The sequence below is a fragment of the Anas platyrhynchos genome, chromosome 9, assembly GCF_047663525.1.
Source record: "Anas platyrhynchos isolate ZD024472 breed Pekin duck chromosome 9, IASCAAS_PekinDuck_T2T, whole genome shotgun sequence".
Taxonomy (NCBI): Eukaryota; Metazoa; Chordata; class Aves; order Anseriformes; family Anatidae; genus Anas; species Anas platyrhynchos.
The window spans coordinates 7,367,605-7,386,850 of record NC_092595.1 but is presented as its reverse complement, the minus strand read 5'-3'; the positions used below and the strand labels follow the sequence as shown (position 1 = coordinate 7,386,850).

Genomic DNA, 19,246 nt, shown 5'->3' with positions numbered 1-19,246 from the left:
CAATTACCTCCTTAAACTCATATTTCAAGTTCTTATTTAATATTGCCCCCTTTTCAGAGGTTTTTAGAAAGGTGCCAGCGCTTTATTGATACTGGTTTGTTGTTTTGGCAAGCGAGGTGATGGTATTTTATTTTGATTTCAGCAGCATGCCCATTAGGGTTTTGAATTGAAGCAATATCTGCTAGAAACAGAAGAGGGCAGCTGCTTTTTGAGAAATGAAGAGAGCATTGACTGTTTTTGAGAATGAAATAGCAGTCACTCAGATCTAGGCGAAAGGGCTTTTTTTTTTCTTTTTTTTTTTTCTTTTTTTTTTTTTTCATGAATGAATAAAAATAGCACAGCATTCCAGGGGCCCAAGCTAGTGTAATTAGTGTATAAAATAGCTAGACCCCATCACCTTCCGCTGAGTCCCCGGGCTTCGTCTGGCAAAATTAGATTCCTTGCAATTTTATTGCAATGTAATTAAAAAGTAACCAAGGGAATACAGAACTCAGTCTTCAGAGATGTTCATCATCGGACTAAAAAGAAACAGAATAAAAAGGATTCAGCAACTTGCTGGCTTTGTAGATGATTTATTTGTTTACTGCTCAAACTGGAAAAAAAAAATTGCTGTGAATTGCCACACTGCACATATGGAAAAATATGGAAAAAATCAGATTTAGTAAAATGTTATTCAAAGCTATGTATATTTTTATTGAAAGTTGTTTTCAATTTGTATTTAAAAACAAAAGCATGAATTCCTAAACAAAACATCCTTCTTGTGTGAAATCATTCTTGTAATCCAAAATAAGGCATTTGTGACTTTTTAATTTTCAAAGCTTTCATTTCCAGTGAAAATGATGTGAGGACCTCATTAGATGAGGTCCATCTGAACCTTTATTTTCTGTTAAATACTTAGCTGAAAACCCTTCAGCTGCTTTGGCAAGCACCCACAAACCCACAGAGCAACCGCGTTCTGGCAGCAGCAGCACCAGCCTGCGTCCCTGTCTAAGTCTATAACCGTTTTCCAATGCCTACCGACTTCATAAAGACAATATAGCCTTGTAGTGCAAGGTGGTGGGTTTCTACAGAAGAAATATCCTACATTTGGTTTGCTGCACTATGCCCATTCCTTGTTCAGAACTAACACCCCCACCTCGTCTGGTCCCCCATGGCTGGGGCTGTGCTGAGGTGTGTCTAGATCCGGAATTAGGAACCTGGTTATATTTTTAAAGCCAGAACAGTTATATTGGTTCACATGGAAATGTGTATAAGGTTCTTAGTGGGAGGGACAGTTAATCTCCATTCCCTGTGGGTGGGAAGAGGGAGCCTGCAAGGTGCTGCCAGCAAAGCAAGGTGACAACCAAGAGGAATGGTGATGTAGCCACTGATGTCGAGGAAGAGTAAATATCTGTGTGAGAATACCACCTCCCCCTGCCGTCGTTAGTCCAGACGGTAGGTAATTTGGAAAATTCAGCAATGACTCCTTCCAGCGCCTTCCCAGTGTCCCTGTGCCTTTCTGGCTCTGAAAACAAATGGGAAATTTTTGTATTTGGCTTCGGTGAGGAACATGTGAAAAGCAAGCTGTCTTTCTTTTTAAATAGCTTTGAGGCAGAAACAATTAGAGACCCTCTGTAATGAAACTACTGACTAACAGGCTAACCCAAAAAGACAACTCTTCTGATGCAGAAAATAATGAGGGCTGCCCTAAACTTTTAATCAGGAACTCAACTTTTATTTGCAGCTCCTGACAAGGATAGCATCCCTAATAACATTTCTGACAGTTCCAAACTCCTGAAATTAATATGAGAGCAACGAGAATTTAATGGAAGTGCTAATTACAGATGCTGGAATTATTCTGCTGCAAGTCAAACCTCTGATGTGGAGAAACTCAGCACGGATGGGCTGTCATCTAGTTTCTATGAGGTTTTGCTGTGAAAGGTGACCCTGGCTTTACGCACCTTCATTCTGCGAGGCATAGGCATCCTTCCTTCCCATTGACTTCCACACCTTGTGAAGAATTAGGATGCAAACAATTAATTCTTCTTGCCCTGGAGACTGTACCACTCATACCCCTAATGCGTGCTGTTCCCTCTGTCTCCCCTCTCACGATTAGTCATAATGTCCTCGACTGGCAGGATTGCATCCAGGCTTTTTCTGAAAACCACAGACTGATTTCAGTGCATCAAGCCCATGTGTCTGTAGCAGTTTGATCCTAGGTTTCCACCTGTGCAGCAGGAACAACCAAACCTCACATGCAAGACCTGCTTGGCTGTACTTTACAGTCTAATGTACTGGGACAAACTGGTGCCACCAGTCCGGAGCTTCTGCCCGTGGTTGTTCACACATCGCTGGTGCAAGGGCTGGAGGTCAGGGCCAGGCAGCCTCTGGGGACATGAGAGAAAACTGATTTGTGAGGAGTGGTCACGTCAGTCTTTGATCCACCTACACTCCTACGTGAACATCCCTGAAATCTCAGATTTTTGTAAAGGAGATTTGATGTTATCAGTGACTCATTCATGCCTCACCCCAGAGCCACTTTTCACCTTGGGCTTCCTCCAAAGCTCAAAGAGGTGCGTGGGGACCACATCTCCAGACCCAGCAGGCTGTGGGAAGGGGCCCTGACTTGTGCTATTCTGGTGCGTGCAGCCTCAGCCTGCCACTTTCCCAGCCATGCTGCAAGGCTGCTGCTGTCCAGATGAGATGCCCTAAGTGCCGAGAAGAGCCTTGTCATCATCTTTCAAAGGGTTTTATCTTTTTTTTTTGGAAGTTGGCTACACGGCAGCATGCCCACACTGCCCTCTTTACATATCCTGAAAAGGCTCTATCAGCTGGTTGTTTAGCAGTCAGGAGATCAAGAATTAAGTCTGAAGGCTTCAAAGGGAGAGCTTCCCTTTCAAACTACTCGTTAGAGACCAGAGGATGTCACAGACCTTGGGCCTGGCCATGGATCTTTCCCAAAAAGTGAACAAATTGTGATGTGTGATTTTTTTCCTGCTTTTTTTTTGCAGCCAGCTGTGAAACCTGAACCTTGATATTAGTTCCAACTGTTGAATGGCATTAGATGATTCATCTCTGCTATTAACACAAAAAGTAATACCGCTTTCTGCTTTGTACTTAATGCCTTTTGAGAAATAGATGAAGACATAAGGGACATCGAAGAATTATTTAATCTAAGCCTTTTTCTTTGGGCCCTCATTTTCTCTCTTGATTGAATGATTACGCTCTGGTTGCTGCCCTTGCCCAGCTCCGCTGGAGACACAGCGGCAGCAGCCGTCTCGCCTTGCTTCAGCGCCCCTCTCGTGACAGAGGGGTGTGCATCTTCCACAGGCAGTAATAAATGCCCCTTGATGGAAGAGAGAGAAAAAAAAAAAGAGGGGAAAGACAAGCTGGTTTCACTATGCTCTGTTAATAAGCCAAAGCCAGTATCATTAAAATGTCAGCATGAGCAATGAAAATTGAAGGAAGTCTCGGTGATTGGGCTGAAAATCTCATTCAGACAAGGAGGTGGCTTGGAGGTTTTCCATGCTATCTGGTCAATGTTCATGGAGTCATGTGCACAGATACAAATGTTCCCAGGAAACATTGCAATGAATCAATGTGCTCCACAGCAATACAGATGGAGAAGTTTTTGTTGGGGTGGTAATGCTTGGCAAAGGATGTGGGTTTGGCAGCTGAGAGCTGATGGTTTCATAGCCATCATATAGGGATAGCCATCAGAATAGGGATTTCTGAGCTCTTACTACATTTTGAGGACCTAGAGAGAGTGGACTTGGCACATCCCCTTCCCTTCACTCCTTCTGCTCTGCTATTAAGAAAGGGAGCAACAGATCAAATATGAAATGTGAGAAGTAAAAATGAGAGTCAAGAGAAATCCTATGGCATTAAATTTTGGGGAAGCATGTTTGTAAACCTAATCCTTAGTTCCAAATATCACTGTAACATAACGATCCCTCTACAGTTCCCTGAAATCACAGCTCACATACAGTGAAAGCCCTGAACAAACTTCCCCTTTTGTGTCCCCTCCGCCCTGCCCCTGCCGTGCCATGTCCCGGTCCCCAGACTGATGGGAGGGGATGGGGCCCTCTGCTTTCACTTCATGAAAACTGTCTTTGCTTTTGCTGGGTGCTGGGGCAGTACTGCCACAGGAAGGCTGGCACCCGCTCACACTAAAAGACACCTGCAGGCTCTGGGCTAAAGAGCTTTGGGTGCTGTGAGCTGCGGGAGAATGTCATTTTTTATATCAGCATCTTAAAAGTGCCAGTCACCTGCATAACACAGTGGTAAGAGGCCTCCTAACAACCCATATTTGTTGTTTATTGGGGCTTGCAAGTGCTATTATAACAGGAGTAAATTATACAGAAAGGAAGGAGCTAGTCTGCTGGGGCAGAACATCAAGTTCCATCTCCTCCAGCGAGGTCCTTGCTGCTCTCCAAGACATCGGCTTTACCAAGAGGAAGCTGCATTTTCCCAGCACAACAGTCCTGTGATTATTTCCCCAGCACTGACAGCATCCTCGCTACTTTCTCATTATTTAGTAGGTGTGTAAGAGCCTGGTCCATCTCCCGTTAAAGTCAATAACTATCTTCTTTAATTAGCATTCAAATTACTGCCATTCTCCTAACATTACTGTCACCAAGGTGCAGCGCGGCCACGCTCCAGCTCTGTTCTTCCTTTGAAGTCTTTGAGGTGAGATGTGTCCACGGAGGCTAGGAGGGATCCAGTGACAATCACAGGCTCTCCGAGATGCTGGTAGAGGAAAAGGAGGAGATGGAGGAGGAGGAGGAGGAGGAGGAGGAGGAGGAAGCTCTCCCAAAATGATGGGTCCGGCAGTGGGGCGGGGAGACGTGGCTGCAGTGCCCATGGGAGGGCAGTTTAATTGCCCTGTTCCCTTCAAATGAATGACTTGAGAGCGTCAGAGATGCAATTATAACCACAGAAAAGGGAGCCTTTCCTCCTTTTTCCTCTGAGCTGGATCACTGAGGGCTGCAGTGACCTTGGCACACAGCGGACTTCCACCAAGCGCTGGGCTGGGGCCCAGGAATTAAGACGTGCAGGTTTCTAAGGCCAATTACAGCACATGGGGGTGAATGATAACTGGCTCGGATGCTGCAGCCTGGAAAGCTGGTTCTCAGCTTTCCCAGTGCCAGGTTTACCCTGTGGTGCTGCATTCTGAAGTGCAGTCCATCAAGGAATTGATGTAGATATCGAAGAGGTGCAGGGGATCTGGCCCCGTGCCGTGACGGATGGGTCATCGCGACTTCCCCCAAGTACCTGGGGAGAGGGACATGGGTAGAGAGGTTCAGGTGCTGGGACTGCAGGGTGTGTTTGCTGTGAGTTTGTTCAGGTTATGATCAGAGGAATTTGCGGTACTTCAGTCAAAAGTATAAAAAAAAAAAAAAAAAGGGCAAGAAAGAATGTGCTTTGATAAAGTAAAAGAGCAGAACAAACCTTTCTCCCTGCTGACTGTACCAAGGTTTGCTGAAATTTAGCTTATCAGCACACAGTGATATTTGCTAGCAAAATAGACTAAATGATCTAAACCAAAGCACCTGGGACTGTTATGAACCTCCTATGCCTTAGAACAGAAAATTGCTTTATACCGGGGCTCTCAGGCTTTTCTTGTAATGTCCTTCTCTAGTTTTACAGAGATTACCTTCTGAAGACATCTGTTTTTATCTGTGAAAGCTCAGGCTGCCACGTGTTTTTCTCTGACCCCAAAGTCTATTTTAACTTTGGTGCTATTTAAACTCTTGCCATGTTTTAGACTATTCAGTTTGACAACAACCCGGTACAATGAGGTACCAAGGTGCACAGAAATGTGTGCTTTGCCCTGGGTCCCAGGGGAGGTTAGTGCTGGAGCTAGGGTGACTACTGCTTAGACCCCAGAGCTATATATTTTGCCTGTTCCTCCCCTTTCCTTTCTCTGAGTTGGCAGCAAGACCTTCCTGTCCACATGGAGAAGTGACTTTTGAATGCGTATTGTTTGCTTGTTTGGATGCAGGGGCAAACATCTACAAATGCTGATGGAACCAGGATTTTGCCTGTAGGATGAAGAACATTAGCTGCCATGAGGTATTAGCATGGCGCCAGGCACCACTTCACCTACACATCTTGCCAGTCTGTTGGAGCGAACTCTTGCCATGATGCTGCAGGAGACGGGGTGCATGGGACAGGGATGGGGAGCAGGGCCCCCCCTTGCTGGCACCACAGGGCACCTCATCTCCACCTCTGCTGTATTCCTTATTCATTCACATCTTGCAGCAGGGTGCCATTTATCTAGATGTGCCTGCTCAACAAAACCTCATTTTCCTAACTGCTATGATAGTCTCACCTCGACTGCTTTTTGAAAATAGAAAAATCCACGCAGCTAAAATGGAGCATTTTGATGAGTATCTTCATGCTTTTTCAGCTCTTTCTTTGCTTCACATCATAGAAAACTTCAGAACCTCACCTCAGCACCTGAAGCACCGATTTCAATTTACATTTATTTCAGACACCACAAAGCGAATCCCTAATTCCCCGAGCATTGTTAACTCTTCTCTTTTTTGAGGTAAAGAATGAAGAAAAGGGTCTGAAAGAAATCCACGTGTTGTACATAATAACAATTCACAGCGAAGCAAATACCCTTAATGTCCCAAGGAAAGTTCTTGCAATAAAATACATGCAGTTCTCTCTCTTTGGCAGTTAATTCCTATTTCACACTTTTTATCCACTGAGACTTTCAATTTTCTGAGCAAAATGAGAAAACGGCCTCTAGGTGCTTCATCCTCGGAAGCAGCAGCATTGGAGAGAAAGGAGTTTCCTCCTGAAACCTGGGGGATTCCTGGCCTCCTGCAGGTAAGGAGTGGGACACAGCAGGGAGGGAGGGGGAATTCGTCCCTTCCAGTGTGGTTACAGCAGGAAGTCTCCAAAGGAGAATTTTAAGGAACAGTCACTTAAACAAAATTGTGATGTATATTTTGACAGAAAAAAAAAAAAAAAGCCATAACTTATTTTTAAAGCTTGGAAAATGGAAAAATGGCTTTGTTTAATAGCAATGTATCTATCCCCCTTGGAATGTGAATGAAGATTAATCCTCCATCATGTTGGAAAAAACCTAGCTTTGAAATTACTGTTGCAGTGATTTTAAATTAGCATATACAGCATACAGCAGAGTCAGTTCTTTTCCTCTGAGTGTGTCCACTCTGGGCACTTTTTAGCTCAAATTTAATTGACTGTCAATTAATGTAAAGTAGTCACACATTTTTAAGGTTAGTGTAGACACTTTCCTGTATTAATCTCTGTTAGCTGATAATTAATCTGAGATACCTACCACCACCCAACCCCAGAGATAGTTTTATCTACCAGATATATGAGGTGCTTGTTACTGAAAAGAACAATTACATCTTCATTCAAAAATAGCTGGGGAGCAGTATTTAATTAGAGCTACATGCTGTATATTGTGGACAACTGACTTACATAGAGACAGGGACTTGAGTGGTCTGAGTTATATATCCAGCTTTGCTGTCAGGTGTGCAGATCACCTTGGGAAATTATTTACATCTTTGTGCTTCTCTTTTGACCTCATCCCTAACACTGACAAAAGTGAATGAAAAATGTTGTATCAAGCCAGTATTTTTTTTTAATACTATTAGTGTCTTTTTTTTTTTTTTTTTTTTGGGTTGGTTTGTTTGTTTTAAAGGAAATTTCAGAACTAAAACAAAATATTTCCCCTCAAACATTTGACCTGAAGTTACTTGTGACTTTCTTTGAACAATTGAAAGCATTGTGAGAAGTCAGTCTCTGCAAGCACACTGCTGTTCTTGCACCCATCTGGCTCACCTATCATCATTTGGAACAGGACAGAGGGAATGAACAGGTGCTTTTGCTCTTGCATGACGTTTCCCAATCAGTCTGTACAGCCAGGCATGGCTCAAAGATAATGCCAGGCTCACTGCAAGCAAAGACTGTTTGGCACTCTCACTGTTGCTTCCCTTGTCTCAGAAAAACAGCTACTACCCACAGAAAAAAGCATCACCTCGCTTTACAACTGCTCTGCACCTCCGCATAGCCCAGCCCTTTACGAGGAGCCCTGATATGCAAGCTGGTACGTACAGGAGAGCGAACGGCTTCATATAAATGCCAGAAATGTGCATTTCATGTCCTATCTTGTTTCTGAAAGCAAGCAGAACCAGCTGCTAATACTCTAATGCTGAGAGCTGGTGAGGCGCACACCGCTAGATGTGGCTGAGCCCGGCAGTCCTTGAGAGGGCTGAGTGCTGGCCGAGCCTTTGGCTTTCTGCTGGTCAGGACCCCGCATCCCAAAGTGCTGGTGGCTCGTTCTTAGATCCTGAAAACAAACGTGTTGCCCACTGCTATTATGACAGATGCTGCAGAAACCATCAGGGCCTCTTTTATTTGCCTGACTTAAGCAAAACTCTTAATCAAGAGAGACTAAGTGGATTATTCCAGCCTGACTGTTCTGCTCTAAGGACCCCACTGTGTTCCTTGCATCAGGACTCGCACCAACACTTCAACAGCTAGATTTGCTGGACCCACAAAACTCTCAAACCTCAGCGAATACCTCAAAACTGAGGTGTTACAGCATGCTCAGCAAGGCCACAGGCTGGACTGGGCTGGCCAGTCTTCCCAATTCAACCATACAAATACATATTGGCCATTCTGGGGGAGTACATCCTGGGAAGCTGGTGCCCCATGGTTTGCAAAGATGAGCTTCAGCTTTGTGATTCACTCCAGAAATCCCTTCTAGTCTGCAGATAACCCCGTGGCTTGAGGAATAGAAATTTCTGCAAAGGTGATTGAAGAAAGCCCCTATACAAACACTGGAAGTGTCTTAATCAAGTTCACTAACAGTGCTACTGTGAAGTGATTGAGTTTTAAGTAAAAAAAGCCTTTTTTTAAAAAAAAGGAAGGTGGATACTTTCTATTGATTCTTTTTTTCTTCACTCAGGATTTTTTTTTTTTTCAGTGAAACCATAAAGCAACTTTCACTGCAATATTCTTGGAAATAAATGGACCACATATTATGCACATTCATTTAAACCCACCAGATCTATTTAAAAAGAATAGGAGCTGATTGAGTTAGCTTTCTGTAATTGAAAAGGAGCTTGGCTGTACCAGTCTTTTCACAAAATAATTTGTCTGCTTGAAAGTTGGATCATCAGCTGCAGTTAAAATTCATTCTGCTTTCAAGATGCTTGTTTTGTGTCTCCAGTCTAGTTTTTTTCCTGCACCATCCCGAGCTTGGTTTTTATAACTTGAACAAACTTTGGTGACTTAAATAAAAGCCTGTGAGGAGCAGCCCTGCTGCTAATCCAGTCTAACCCTGGCCTTGAGCCCTGCCCCATCGCAGTGGTTTATGGTTTGAGAAGGGTTTGTTTAGTAAGGATGCTTATTTAGGGTTCAGAATAAAGCCCTGGTATACTTCTTGGGCCCACAGCCTCTGCTGACTACTCACATAAGTCAGCACCTGGCTCCCATGAACAGGTCTGGGAAGGGCCTCTTAGTGCCCAGGGATATCCCCCAGATGTGGCACTGGGAGCTCAGCACCCCAGAGGTACTTTGATGCTCATTTCCATGAGCCTCACACCAAGGGATGTGCTTCCTTCTTGCATTAGTCAGATTTCCCTCCCAGGAGGTAACACCAGGGGAAGATTGGGGTATCCCAGCAACATCCAGGCACAGCCAGAACCTCGGTGGCACCAGAGTGCCTCGGTGGTGGCTGTCACCTCCAGAACGAGGAGCTGAGATGCATGTGCCCTCAAAACCTTGAGCGGCAACATCACTTTGCAAGTGAGGAAGGAGGAAAAACAAACTGATCGAACAGCCTCAGCCCCAGGGAGTTCTGGCAGTCCTTTAACATGAGTAAAAGTGATATAAACCATGTCTGTGGATCAGGACAAACGGCCAAACTAGCAGACACTTGGTCAATTGTCCCCCAGGCCTGCAGAGGGGACCGCAGTGCAAATGAAAGGCTCAGGGATGCTGCCTGGCCCACGGTGGCACTGAGGGCTGGGAGAGGAGCTGGCATGGGGCTGTGCTTCCAGAACCTGACAGCATTCCTGATTTGTAGCCTTGTGGGAGGAGAAGCAGTCAGAAATCAATATTAGTGGATTTCAAATGAAGTCCTAAATTATCTCACCTTCGGTCATAGTGGATTAACTCCAGAATGTTTCCTAAAATAATTATTGGCTTTATATGCAAAGGAATTATGTAGTGGATATAGCGTTATGTATCCCATTGCCAAAAGGGGAAGAAAAAGATTCCAGGAAATGGCATCTTTTTTTATTTTTTTTTTGTCTGCTAGGTTCTATGTAAAGACCTCCACGCTTACCTCCTAGAGAGCTACTGGTGAAAATATGATGCGATATTATTTGTGGAGTAAGAACCACTGCTGCAAGTGATATAGATACAAAAATGATATCATCCATCAAATACAGAGGCTTTATAAATATCTGAATAGAGAATGATGTGCAAGTTGTTTTTCCTATTGGCTTTGGGACCAGGTGTCAGTAGACTTAATCAATGTACACATATATTAGTGTAATGCGAGTGAATCTTTATTACAGTAGAAGAGAAACACCTGTGATAGAAAAAGAGCAATATAAATACTTCTTCATCTCAGCCACAGCTGCTCTGGGGTTCTTGTGCTGAATTCTAAGAGATAGTAAAACCCATAATCATTTCCTTCTTCTGTAGCCTCCAGCCAAAACACAATTAGAATAAAGCACTGAGCTCTGCAAAAAGGAAGAGGTAAAACCATAACCCCAACACTATCTCCAGGGTGGGACAGGGATGAGCTTGAAGATGGCAGTCCCCTGGGTGAGAAACAATACTTTAGCCATGGGCATAACACCAGTCCCTAGCAGAAGGTCTATGGTAAGGCCAAAAATCCTCAACCACCACCCAGGGCCAGAAGCAAATAAGCACAAGTGCAAGGCCAGAACCCATACAGCTTCTGGGCCAATGGTTGGGGTGCATGGGTGGGGGTCTCAGGTGGGGCTGGTAAGGATAATTAGTGCCTATTAATGCACTCAGTGTCTCATGCTTTAAAAGTGCTGGAGTTAGAGCTGTATTTTTTTAGAAGGTTTTAGTCCAGGTTGCAGTATCTTATTTGCTTCCTACTTCCCAGAAGTGCTCCTCAGGTAGGTACCATGCTATGGTAAACCTCTGTGAGTTCAGAGACCTAAATATGCTTTACTTAATGCTTTTAATGCTGCTATGCTATGACTGCTATTAGAGAGCAGGTTGTTGGTGGAACAGGTCTTCTGACAGTGCTTTGAGAGAAAGCTATAAATTTCTTCACCAGTTCTTGTAGTTTATAGACAACCAATTTAACTCTGTCAGCAATTATTGAAGGCTCTGGGTGAGGGTGGTGAAGCCTGGCAGGTGGCTGGATGTTGCACAGCTGCTCCTTAAAAATTCAGATCTGCTCACAGTGAAGAAGGTTGTGGATGGGTTACAACCTTTCAGTAAGCTGTCTTTTTTGAGGTGGATTTGGCTGTGTCCAACTGTTATGAGCGGAGTATGGCACTTCTAGAGCTGTGTGGGTGGACTGACAGCCCTAAATGTGTGAGGGATATATCTTTTGTCAGAATGACATCTGAGATGTAGGTGTATAGAGGTGCCAGTGGGTGACCAGGTCAACCTGGAGAAAGTGTCTACTGGAGGTCATGGTGCTGTGTATGCCCCACTCACTCCATTGGTATGTGGGTCTGAGCAGAGTCAGGTTTGCCTTTGGAGGAGGTCTGGGAGCTGTTTCCAAAATCCAGTTGTGAACTGGGCCCTCTGGTCAGTACTGGGAGGCTGAGGCATCAGCAAACATGCTGCAGTGGATGTTGGGCTGTGGTCAGCTTCCTAGGGGAAGTTACTGGCCCCATCCCAGCCAGGCCTCAGCCAGGTGCTTAGCCCTTCAGATTGTCCTCTGGCATTCTCTCCCCTTTTTGTGAAGAAAATAGCTCCCACCAGTGAGTGTCAGGAACTTTTGGTATGAGCAGTCATAGCCCAGTGCACTTTTCCTTAAAGAAGCTTAAAAAAAAATCAAACTCCATACCTTGATGCACACATTTTATCTAGTAATTAAAGGCTCTTATCGCACCAAGCTCTGGTTTAAAAATAGTTCACAATCCCCCATGGACTACAGAGTGAAAAAAAGTCTTTAAGCAATGTATGATAGAGAAGCTTATGTATTTCCTATCACTTCTGCAAGCTGTGTGGAGAGCCCTTTCCCAAGGAGGGAATCTGGAGAGACAATGTCAGTGGGAGAAGGAAGAGGAAAAGAGAATCACAACAATGAAATATTCATTCCTTTCTAAAATAAAAATAGCTTGAACTCTTCATGCATTTATCGTTCCAGCTGGATGGGGGTGGAGACACCCCTAGTGCAGAAAGATTCAGAAGGAACCAGTGATGAAGTCCCTCTTGACTTAAAGCAATCCACTTTGAAGGACCCACGAGGTCAGGCAATGACATGGGGTTCGTCCCCTTCCCTCTAGGCTTGGTGGTGGCTGTTTCTGGAGCTCTTTTCTCCTAGGGCACCAGAAGAAGCAGGGCGAGGGCCATCACCCTCTATCTACAATTTTTAGCTGTGAAAAAATAAAATTCAGTGTGCTGATGAGGAAACCAAGGTGGGTTTTGCAACAGGAGAAACCTGCCTTCCACCTTACCCTCCACAACCCTGAGGCCTCTCCAAATTTTGTCATTCCCAATTTCTGAAAAATATCAGCGTCTGTGTGTGGAGTACCATAATGCTATGGTTAGAAATCCATCCTAGGAGATGGCCAAAGAATAGAAGTGGGCATTTATTGCTTTATTCTCCTATCGATTCAGCTTGATGATGTAGCATGGGCAAAGCCACCCCGTGTGGAAGTGCTGCAGGAAGGCCTGCTCCTCCCCGCTTCTGCACGCCACACACATCACCTAAATTACACGCACAGCTGTTCCAGCACCAATTAGTCATGTGATATTTGAAACATCAAATATTCTTTCTCTGCTTATCAACACTGTAATTATGGCCTGTCAGGGCTTTACGCTCTTCTTAAAATAAACATCCAAATGCTTGTGTTAACCCTTCAGTGCTGTGCTGCTGCCTTCCTGCAGCAGCTCAGGGACCTCGGGGCCCATGGCATGGGGGGCAATGGGGGATAAGGGCAGTGATGGGTGTAGGACCTGAGGTGCCAAGGCCATGGTTAGGCCCCTAGAGCTCTCAGCCATCTACTTCAAGGCCTTAGCAATATGTCAGCCTTATTCCTTTCCTAGCATACAACAATTTTGAAGCTAACTTGGCTATGACAAAGCCTTGCAGCATCCTGGGCAGAAGAGATACCTCATTTGAGACCATCTTTTTCTTTTTTTGCCCTGCCAGATGTTTTTTCTATTTAATTAAAACTTTACAGGAAATAACCATATTTTGATTCTGTTTTCATTTTGCGTACTAAGTCAGTTTACCTTTGAGCCATTGTCCAAAGCTGCTTGTGCTTTCAGTTTATGAAAAGGGTATGAAAAAACAAGGTATGAATTTTTTAAGACTTCTGAGAAGAATTTTTTTCTGCAGTTTCGTGTAGGAAAAGAGGCTTATTTTCTCAGTCAGCACTAGTGCTAGCTCATGCTGATTGCGCAGCCCCAAGCACAACGCAAAACCTCTCACCCAGGCAGGAGATGTAAAGACTTTGCCTGCTTTGTTTCAGTGGCCAGTCAGCTCCTGTGCACTGGGCTCTGTACAAGATACAGCTGCTGCCACCCTCCCTGGAGCTGCTGCCCCACTGTGACCAGTGCTGTGATGGCTCGGAGGCCTTGTGGTGCTTTGGGGCTGCAGGAGGGAGAGGTCAAGCTTTGCTGAATATGTGCAGCAAGTGCGCGCACTGCTGCAGGCTGAATTTTGCAGATGCAAATGATCTGGGTCATCCCTCCCAAGTCACCTCTGCTTTTTCATAGGATGAGCTTGGCAGCCTGTACTCACAAAGGACTGCGGCTGTGTCTGGTTGGGAACAAGGGGCTACCCTGGGATACCCCCTCTGACCTCACAGGGCACTGGGGCCCTGGGTGCCGTTTGGGCTTTGAATTCCCCAGCACTAAACTTGCCCCAAATGGCTGGTAAGTGAGCAGAGGCTGCAGCAGAGACCCTGTATGCTTGCTGGCTTTGAACAACAGGCCAGCTCTGTTCTCCCCTTCCTGGTGACCTTAGTCTCTCCACTCTTCACGCTTCCGTTGGCTTTGCTATGCAGCATTCTGTTCAGAAACTTGATGCTACTCAGCGCACTGCAGTTAATAGTGGTGACGTGCAGGCTTGTTTTTTCCATTATTCTCTATTGCTGCTTAATGACCTAAACATCTTGTACACTTTTGATAAGTTGGCTGAGGTGTACAGATTCAAGTCCAGGAGCTTCTCCCACATAGGGCCCTTGGAGCTGAGCAATGAGGCAGCCCATCTGCAGCACTGAGGGCATGGCAGCAGCAGGGTAGCTGTGTCTCACTGTCCTGGGAGCAACCCTGCCTTGTGGGCACAGTTCCCACCTCACACAACAGCATGGAGGCCCTGCCTCAGCAGCAAATGCCAATACAGGTGGTGGTGTTGGCTAGGAGTAGCTAAGAGAAGCTCACTTCTGTCTCAGCTTCTCTTTCTGGGTGCCCCATTTTATCCCAGTCTTGTGACAACTTATTTAGTGAAGGGCAGAGCCTGGCTTGCATCCTGAATAGCAGCTCTAGCCCAATCTGATGCTGTGTCTGTGTTGGGAGTCACCCAACTTGCACTTCTATTATTTATAAGGATAATCTGACCTCGGTGCCAGGGAAGGTTATGGATCAGATCATCACACAGCACATACGGTGGCACTAAGGGACATGGCTTAGTGATGGGACTCGGAAGTTCAGGTTGATGGTTGAACTTGATCTGGAAGGTCTTTTTCAACCTAGATGAATCTGATTCTATGATTCTAAGGATATTTTAAGAATGTGTTTTCAGGCAATCCTTTCCTGCCATCTATTGTTTTGCCTTTCTAGGGTGGCAGGAATTATGTTTACAACAAAAAAAAAAATGAATGAAAGTAAGAAATTACTTTAAATTTCAAACACAAGTGGTCCATTGAGGCTTGGTGTGGGCGGAGGGGATGCAAGGCATGGTGCTTGGGTGGCACTGGTGTGGCTTGGGCAGGTCAGCTGTGAGCTGAGTTGCCTGACCTCAGCACCAGATCTTACAAATTCAACATCCAGCCTAGCAGACCTGGAGCCTGTACCTGCTGCTATGTGCTTAGACACCCAAGGATAGTGAGGATGCTGTTGTCGGCACTCATCCCTTACAAGGCACAGGCAAATTGGCTTGGACGTGCTGACTGCTGCTGGCAGGTACCCAATTAACCTTGCTAATCAGCTGCTTTTTGAGGAGGAAAGTGTACTGCTCCTGCAGGGACTTCATTTTTTACTTCAGGTTGATTGAGATTCATGTACTTCAATATTTTAGCATTCCTCTGTTAACAGTATTGGGTCTGGCTGGAATGTGAAGGGTTTTTCCTATGCCAGAGCAAGGCAAAGTTTTTCCTTGGAAGCTGGCATTCCTGCAAATCAGGTCTGGGCTGGGGAATGCTGAGAACTTAATACCACTGGAGGAAATATAGAGAGAAAGAGAAGAAAACCTATAGGGAAGAGCCTCTCATGGGATAAAATAGCAAAGAGAAAACAGGATTCAATACAGCATTTTGTAGAGCTCTGAAGTTCACATGTGTTTTGCTGAGGCTGATCCCACAGGCCCCAGCTAAATGTGGGTCCTGCCAAGTTGCATGGTAATTTAAAACTCAAAGATAAACTGCGCTGGAGAGTGCTGCTGCCTGTCCCAAAAGCACAGAACAGCCTTGGTTGGCAGGGTGGGCTGGAAAAGCCTGGACTTCAATTATTGACTGCCAAAGAATGTGTATGCAAGGGCTGCTGCCTGGTGAGCCCCTCGGCAGCAACCAGCCCTGGGGGCACAGCTGGTGGCAGCAGGAGAGGGGTTGGACTTTGGATGTTATAGCACACTAAAACCAAAACTTGGCCCAAACCAGGGCTGCATTAAACTTGGAACGTTTTATTACTCCTTTTTCCAGAAAGCACCCTGCAAAAGGAGCATTTTTTCAGCTGCATCATGATGAGCTGCAAACCTCTTCTGCAAGCCTGACCTGCAGAGCCAAAAGTCAGTCCCCAAATTTGTTCGAGAAGGACATTCCACCCACAAGTACAAGCATATGCATTTATGGGCTATACTTATGCAAGAAAACACTATAATTTTAAAGGCTGTCTTTTTGCCAGAACACCTTAAAAGAGACCATCTGAACATCCAGGCGTGCAGCTCCATCTCTGGAGCACTGCTTCAAGGCATCGCTGGTCCCCTCTTCTTTCACTTGCTGCCCTTAGCCCTGCAGAAGTGCTGCTGAAGAGAACAGCTCTGTCTTAGCACTCACTGCTTAAGACTGGAGGTGGCCTGAAAGATGTGCTCTCTTTATTAAATAAAATCACTTCTGAAGGTATTTTCTCCCGGCTGAGTTTATCAGTTTAAACAGTTCAATTAAAAGGCCAGCAGTGTCCTTAAGGGTGCTGTCTTTCATCACTGATGAGAAGATGGATGCTGTACAGACGGATCACAGAGAGATGACAAATAGCATCACACCCAGAGCTCAAAAATAAAAAGGGAAGGAAAAATTCCCCAAGCAAATATCTTCCCCTTCTCCTTGTGTTGTTCCAACCACACCATGCACAACAGCACATCCCTGCATACCCTGTATGTGTCCTTGGCTTAAAATTTCTTCCTTGTGACTGGATCATAAAGTTTTTGTGGCCGTACCCTGCTCAGTTCCCTATCCTGTAGGGATTTGGCCCTGGAGAAAAGAATCCAGAAATAGCAGCCTATCCCTGCCTGTCATGGCCCTGTGCCCCTGGCTGCAGAGGTGATTTTTCCCTAGAAAACAAGCCATCAAGTCACTCCTGGGGCTCATGCTGACTTTGGTAACTGTAAGGTAGCTTTGGCTCTGTATGTCTTGGCTTGTCTGTGCTCAGCACACTCAAACAAGAGCAGAAGATGACTTCATGCCCAAAGGCTCATGTCTTTGCAGTAGTCCTGTAAACTGTGAACCTAGAGGCTGTACTCTTGAGACACTCCAAGCCCAATTGCAATTACACATGGACAGTGAAGCTCATGTCCAGGCTGAATCTCACAGTCAGGGGGCATGTCAAAAAGCCTTGAATGGCTGTACAGTCCTCACTAAAGTGCACTGAGAGGCTGTTTTATCTCCCATTGAACCCAGTAACGTTGAGTAGGTAAATGTAATTCATATTTTATTTTTCTGTTCATAATTCTTAAGGTTTCAAAACTTGCATATGCTCATTTGTTTCCTAAGGAACAGGAGATGTTACACAGTGCAAATGTGTTATGCTTTGGGATTGTATTAATTTTTTATATTTCATATGCTGGAGTTATTCTGGAGTCACTGAGCATGAGCTCTGCCAGGTTCAAGCCAAAAGATAAAAAAAAAGAAAAAAAAAAGTGGAGACATTAAAAGTAAGCACACGAGTGAGAAAGACTCTGTGACTCTGTCTCCACTGTCTGTGAATGAATAGTCACCATAGTCGCCAGGGGAAAAACATTTTGAAAAATCCAGGTAAATCAATTAGTTTTGCTTAATTTCCTCCTCACTTTCATTGCCTTATCGCTTTTCACCACATTTTGATAGAACATGGTGCTGTGCACCATGGCTGCTGAGAACTGCTAGTAAATCCTGGTGGACACTCATGGCTTATCTGGGGGATTTTTTGGGAAGAATCCTTTGTGCCTGTACTAGTAGAGGAATGGGACTCTATGGCACTGATGGTTAGTTTTGAGAAGTTCCAAACTTGTCAAGTGATTAACGCCCTGATCTTTGGCCTGGCTTATGAGTAAAGCCAGGCTGAACTGGAGGAACATGGTCTCTGGTGGCTGTAAAGTCTGTATGTTGATAGGTTTGTATTTTGTTTGACTGGTCTTCACCAGGACACCTTTGTCTGTGGGGTGCAGTAGGAGATTTGATGGCAGATGTCCAGGGCTGGGGGGTAAACTCAGCCCAGGTGCTGGGGCTGGTGGGGGCATTTGTTCTGCAGCACTTCCCTGTTTCTTTTGAAAATATGGACTAAAAATCTAGAAGTAAACTGGCCTGTCTCCCATGGGTCAGAAATGTGTGAAAACAATCAACCTGGAGCTGTCAAAATGTTTCCATCAAGCTGCTTTTGGCTTGGAGCTGACCTGCTTGGGCTACTGCCCCTTTGGAGATGAGCCCAGTGCTTGTATTGCACCAGCCTGGCCATTTCGCTGACTCTTGGTGGTGTCAAGAAGGAGAAGGATCCACAGGATTTTGGGGAAAGGAAGGCTCTTCATCAGCCTCCCTTACTGTAATGCTCACCACCCTCATGGCATCATGGCAATATTCTCTGCCAGAGGACATCAGAAGTCTCTTCTCCTGTCCCTGTTGTGTGGTAGCTTGGTTGTGACCCCACTCTGGGTGCCAGAGCTAACTTTGCAGATGCTTTGCCACAGGAGAATGGCTTAATCCGTGTGTCTGTGGTGTCCACCTCTGAGCTGGGCCGCTCGGGGGCTGCGCAGTTGTCTCTGGACAGAGCTGCCTTGAGTCCTGGAGAAGGATCCAGACAGCTCTGCTGGCAGAGCAGCATTTGGCAGCAGTGCTAGATGGCACCGAGGGCACACCTTGAACAACAAGGGTTAAAAAAGATGTTGAACAATGACTCATTAACTAAATGTCTTTCATCTGGGGCAGGGCCAGGGGGCCTGTGGAAAAAATGGCACATCGCTGTGTAGTTAGAGCTGTATCCTAATGCGCACGTGCACGCGGCGCTGCGGGAAGGCTATTCAGGCAGCTCTATTTCTGGCATTTTGTAACTTTTCAGAGCTTGCTTTTGCAACCTGAATAATATTCCCTTAAATGTAGGGTTTGGGTTGCCTTTTTTTTTTTTTTTTTGGATGTAATTATAATCTTGTTCTACATAATTTAACAGCGTCAGGGCAAGAGATTTTTATCCAAGTCTGGAAGTAATTGTTGGACTAGCTTGTTAAACAGCTGAGGCAACACGAGGAGAGGACAAGGGTGCACATTTCCAGCCATATAATGAGGAATAGGACAAGCCCACCCTGGGTGTGCACAAAACCTTTGTGGTGGATGGGATGGTAGTGAGTTTGGGGCAGTGATTAAATCATTGCCATGTTCATGGCTCCTGAAAGTACTGTGCATGAGTGATAAAGGTCACTACCGAGATG

At 45.2% G+C, this 19,246-nt stretch overlaps 1 long non-coding RNA gene across 2 annotated transcripts in view; it reads left to right on the top strand.

Annotated features, from left to right (window-relative positions):
- The first annotated feature begins 11,041 nt into the window (after window positions 1-11,041).
- The window catches only part of LOC106018681 (uncharacterized), a 29,650-nt gene continuing 21,445 nt past the window's right edge, over window positions 11,042-19,246 (top strand). For both annotated transcript variants that reach the window (XR_011811294.1, XR_002404402.4), the window contains exon 1: window positions 11,042-11,126. This is a non-coding gene — a long non-coding RNA (uncharacterized lncRNA). The remainder of the gene's footprint in view (window positions 11,127-19,246) is intronic.